The following is a 6,974-nucleotide window of genomic DNA, read 5'->3' as shown; positions in this document are numbered from 1 at the left end:
TATTCTTATCTCTGTAAGCCAAACGGACCCACACACTCATATACACACACACTCACACACGTACACACACACGCATACACGCTCACACACATAGACTCTTCACCTCTCGACTCCTACCTATTAGTCGCCTCTTACGACATTCAGGGACTTCTTGCCACGGCCGTGATCTTATTTCTGCTAGCCGAACGGACACACACACTCACACACACACGCACGCACACACGCACACACACACGCGCAAATTCACGCTTCACCTCTCGACTCCTACCCATTAATCGCCTCTTACGACAGGCATGGCCTTCTTGCCTCGGCCGTATTCTATTCTCTGCGAGCCGAACGGACACACACATACATACACACACATTCACACACGCACAATCATACGCAGACACACACACACACACACACACATACACTCTTCACCTCTCGGCTCCTACCCATTAGTCGCCTCTTACGACAGGCAGGGCCTTCTTGCCACGGCCGTGTTCTTATCTCTGCGAGCCGACCGGACACACACACACTCAAACACACACATACACACACACGCACGCACAGAGACACACACATACACTCTTCACCTCTCGACTCCTATCCATTATTCTCCTCTTACGACAGGCAGAAACTTCTTCCCTCGACCGTAGTCTTATCTCTGTAAGCCGAACGGACACACACACATATACACACACACTCACACACGTACACACACACGCATACACGATCACATACATAGACTCTTCACCTCTCGACTCCTACCTATTAGTCGCCTCTTACGACATTCAGGGACTTCTTGCCACGGCCGTGTTCTTATCTCTGCTAGCCGAACGGACACACACACTCACACACACACGCACGCACACACGCACACACACACGCGCAAATTCACTCTTCACCTCTCGACTCCTACCCATTAATCGCCTCTTACGACAGGCAGGGCCTTCTTGCCACGGCCGTGTTCTTATCTCTGCGAGCCGAGCGGACACACACACACACAGTCACACACACACACACACACACACACACATACACTCTTCACCTCTCGACTCCTACCTTTTAGTCGCCTCTTACGAGAGACATGGCGTTCTTGGCCCGGCCGTATTCTTATCTCTGCAAGCCGAACGGATACACACACTTGCACACACACGCACGCACACACGCACACGCACACGCACACACTTTCACCTCTCGACTCCTATCCATTAGTCGCATCTTAAGACAGGCAGGGCCTTCTTGCCTCGGCCGTGTTCTTATCTCTGCAAGCCGAACGGACACACACACATACTTACACACGCACACACACACGCACACACGCACACACACATACATTCTTCACCTCTAGACTCCTACCTATTAGTCGCCTCTTACGATAGGCAGGGCCTTCTTGCTTCGGTCGTGTTCTTATCTCTGCAGGCCGAACTAACACACACACATACTCACTAACGCACACACACACGCACACACGCACACACACACATACACTTTTCACCTCTCGGCTCCTACCCATTAGTCGCCTCTTACGACAGGCAGGGCCTTCTTGCCACGGTCGTGTTCTTATCTCTGCGAGCCGAGCGGACACACACACACATACACACACACTCACACACGCACACACACACGCACACACGCACACACACACACATACACTCTTCACCTCTCGACTCCTACCCATTAGTCGCCACTTACGACAGGCAAGGCCTTCTTTCCTCGGTCGTATTCTTATCTCTGCAAGCTAAACGGACACACACATTCACACACACACGCACGCACACACGCACACACACACTCGCAAATACACTCTTCACCTCTCGACTTCTACCCATTAATGGCCTCTTACGACAGGCATGGCCTTCTTGCCTTGGCCGTATTCTACTCTCTGCGAGCCGAACGGACACACACATACATTCACACACACTCACACACACACGCACACAGGCACACACACACACACACACACATACACTCTTCACCTCTCGACTCCTACCCATTAGTCGCCACTTAAGACAGGCAGGGCCTTCTTGCCACGGCCGTGTTCTTATCTCTGCAAGCTGAACGGACACACACATTCACATACACACGCACGCACACACGCACACACACACGCGCAAATACACTCTTCACCTCTCGACTCCTACACATTAGTCGCCACTTACGACAGGCAAGGCCTTCTTGCCTCGGTCGTCTTCTTATCTCTGCAAGCTGAACGGACACACACATTCACACACACACGAACGCACACACGCAAACACACACGCGCAAATACACTCTTCACCTCTCGACTTGTACCCATTAATGGCCTCTTACGACAGGCATGGCCTTCTTGCCTTGGCCGTATTCTAATCTCTGCGAGCCGAACGGACACACACATACATTCATACACACTCAAACACACACGCACACACGCACACACACACATACACTCTTCACCTCTCGACTCCTACCCATTAGTCGCCACTTAAGACAGGCAGGGCCTTCTTGCCACGGCCGTGTTCTTATCTCTGCGAGCCGACTGGACACACACACACTCACACACACACATACATACACACTCACACACGCACGCACACAGACACACACACATACACACTTCACCTCTCGACTCCTATCCATTATTCTCCTCTTACGACAGGCAGGGACTTCTTGCCATGGCCGTGTTTTTATCTCTGCAAGCCGAACGGACACACACACACGCACACACAAACACACGCACACAATAACACACGCACACACGCACACGCACACACTCTCCACCTCTCAACTTCTATCCATTAGTCGCCACTTAAGATAGGCAGAACCTACTTCCCTCGGCCGTATTCTTATCTCTGTAAGCCAACCGGACACACACACATATACACACACACACTCACACACGTACACACACACGCATACACGCTCACACACATAGACTCTTCACCTCTCGACTCCTACCTATTAGTCGCCTCTTACGGCATTCAGGGACTTCTTGCCACGGCCGTGTTCTTATCTCTGCGAGCCGAACAGACACACACACACACGCACACACACACACGCACGCACACACGCACACACACACACACTCTTCACTTCTCGACTCCTACCCAATGTTCTCCTCTTACGACAGGCAGGGACTTCTTGCCACGGCCGTGTTTTTATCTCTGCAAGCCGAACGGACACACACACACACGCACACACAAACACACGCACACAGGAACACACGCACACGCAATCACTCTCCACCTCTCAACTTCTATCCATTAGTCGCCACTTAAGACAGGCAGAACCTTCTTCCCTCGGCCGTATTCTTATCTCTGTAAGCCTAAAGGACACACATACATACACACACACACACTTACACACGTAAACACACACGCATACACGCACACACACATAGACTTTTTACCTCTCGGATCCTACCTATTAGTCGCCTCTTACGACGGGCAGGGCCTTCTTGCCTCGGCAGTGTTCTTATCTCTGCAAGCCGAACTAACACACACACATACTCACACACGCACACACACACACACATACATACACTCTTCACCTCTCGACTTCTACCTATTAGTCGCCTCTTACGACAGGCAGGGCCTTCTTGCCACGGCCGTGTTCTTATCTCTGCGAGCCGAGCGAACACACACACAGTCACACACACACACACACACACACACACACACACACACACACACACACACACACACACACACATACACTCTTCACCTCTCGACTCCTACCTTTTAGTCGCCTCTTACGAGAGGCAGGGCCTTCTTGCCCCGGCCGTATTCTTATCTCTGCAAGCCGAACGGATACACACACTTACACACACACGCACGCACACACGCATACGCACACGCACACGCACACACTTTCCACCTCTCGACTCCTATCCATTAGTCGCCTCTTAAGACAGGCAGGGCTTTCTTGCCACGGCCGTGTTCTTATCTCTGCGAGCCGAGCGATCACACACACAGTCACACACACACACACACACACACACACACACACACACACACACACACATACACTCTTCACCTCTCGACTCCTACCTTTTAGTCGCCTCTTACGAGAGGCAGGGCCTTCTTGCTTCGGTCGTGTTCTTATCTCTGCAGGCCGAACTAACACACACACATACTCACAAACGCACACACACACACACACACACATACACTCTTCACCTCTCGACTCCTACCTTTTAGTCGCCTCTTACGAGAGGCAGGGCTTTTTTACCCCGGCCGTATTCTTATCTTTGCAAGCCGAACGGATACACACACTTACACAGACACGCACGCACACACGCACACACACACGCACACACTTTCTACCTCTCGACTCCTATCCATTAGTCGCCTCTTAAGACAGGCAGGGCCTTCTTGTCACGGCCGTATTCTTATCTCTGCAAGCCAAACGGACACACACACATACACACACACTCACACACGCACACACACACGCACAGACGCACACACACACACACATACACTTTTCACCTCTCGACTCCTACCCATTAGTCGCCACTTACGACAGGCAAGGCCTTCTTGCCTTTGTTGTATTCTAATCTCTGCGAGCCGAACGGACACACACACACGCACACACAAACACACGCACACAATAACACACGCACACACGCACACGCACACACTCTTTACCTCTCAACTTCTATCCATTAGTCGCCACTTAAGATAGGCAGAACCTACTTCCCTCGGCCGTATTCTTATCTCTGTAAGCCAACCGGACACACACACATATACACACACACTCACACACGTACACACACACGCATACACGCTCACACACATAGACTCTTCACCTCTCGACTCCTACCTATTAGTCGCCTCTTACGGCATTCAGGGACTTCTTGCCACGGCCGTGTTCTTATCTCTGCGAGCCGAACGGACACACACACACACTCACACACACACACGCACGCACACACGCACACACACACACACATACACTCTTCACTTCTCGACTCCTACCCATTGTTCTCCTCTTACGACAGGCAGGGACTTCTTGCCACGGCCGTGTTTTTATCTCTGCAAGCCGAACGGACACACACACACACGCACACACAAACACACGCACACAGGAACACACGCACACGCAATCACTCTCCACCTCTCAACTTCTATCCATTAGTCGCCACTTAAGACAGGCAGAACCTTCTTCCCTCGGCCGTATTCTTATCTCTGTAAGCCTAAAGGACACACATACATACACACACACACACTTACACACGTAAACACACACGCATACACGCACACACACATAGACTTTTTACCTCTCGGGTCCTACCTATTAGTCGCCTCTTACGACGGGCAGGGCCTTCTTGCCTCGGCAGTGTTCTTATCTCTGCAAGCCGAACTAACACACACACATACTCACACACGCACACACACACACATACATACACTCTTCACCTCTCGACTTCTACCTATTAGTCGCCTCTTACGACAGGCAGGGCCTTCTTGCCACGGCCGTGTCCTTATCTCTGCGAGCCGAGCGAACACACACACAGTCACACACACACACACACACACACACACACACACACACACATACACTCTTCACCTCTCGACTCCTACCTTTTAGTCGCCTCTTACGAGAGGCAGGGCCTTCTTGCCCCGGCCGTATTCTTATCTCTGCAAGCCGAACGGATACACACACTTACACACACACGCACGCACACACGCATACGCACACGCACACGCACACACTTTCCACCTCTCGACTCCTATCCATTAGTCGCCTCTTAAGACAGGCAGGGCTTTCTTGCCACGGCCGTGTTCTTATCTCTGCGAGCCGAGCGAACACACACACAGTCACACACACACACACACACACACACACACACACACACACACACACACACACACATACACTCTTCACCTCTCGACTCCTACCTTTTAGTCGCCTCTTACGAGAGGCAGGGCCTTCTTGCCTCGGCCGTGTTCTTATCTCTGCAAGCCGAAGGGACACACACACATACTCACACACGCACACACGCACACACACACGCACACACGCACACACATACACTCTTCACCTCTCGACTCCTACCTATTAGTCGCCTCTTACGATAGGCAGGGCCTTCTTGCTTCGGTCGTGTTCTTATCTCTGCAGGCCGAACTAACACACACACATACTCACAAACGCACACACACACACACACACACATACACTCTTCACCTCTCGACTCCTACCTTTTAGTCGCCTCTTACGAGAGGCAGGGCTTTCTTACCCTGGCCGTATTCTTATCTTTGCAAGCCGAACGGATACACACACTTACACAGAAACGCACGCACACACGCACACACACACGCACACACTTTCTACCTCTCGACTCCTATCCATGAGTCGCCTCTTAAGACAGGCAGGGCCTTCTTGTCACGGCCGTATTCTTATCTCTGCAAGCCAAACGGACACACACACATACACATACACTCACACACGCACACACACACGCACAGACGCACACACACACACATACACTTTTCACCTCTCGACTCCTACCCATTAGTCGCCACTTACGACAGGCAAGGCCTTCTTGCCTTTGTTGTATTCTAATCTCTGCGAGCCGAACGGACACACACATACATTCACACAAACTCACACACACACGCACACACGCACACACACACATACATTCTTCACCTCTCGACTCCTACCCATTAGTCGCCACTTACGACAGGCAGGGCCTTCTTGCCTCGGTCGTATTCTTATCTCTGCAAGCTGAACGGACACACACACTCACATACACACGCACGCACACACGCACGCACACACGCGCAAATACGCCCTTCACCTCTCGACTCCTACCCATTAGTCGCCTCTTACGACAGGCAGGGCCTTCTTGCCACGGCCGTGTTCTTATTTCTGCCAGCCGACCGGACACACACACACTCACACACACACATACATACACACTCACACACGCACGCACACAGACACACACACATACACTCTTCACCTCTCGACTCCTACCCATTAGTCGCCACTTAAGACAGGCA

The sequence above is a fragment of the Diabrotica undecimpunctata genome, unplaced genomic scaffold, assembly GCF_040954645.1.
Source record: "Diabrotica undecimpunctata isolate CICGRU unplaced genomic scaffold, icDiaUnde3 ctg00000568.1, whole genome shotgun sequence".
In the NCBI taxonomy this organism is placed as follows: Eukaryota; Metazoa; Arthropoda; class Insecta; order Coleoptera; family Chrysomelidae; genus Diabrotica; species Diabrotica undecimpunctata.
This window is presented reverse-complemented; position numbering follows the sequence as displayed.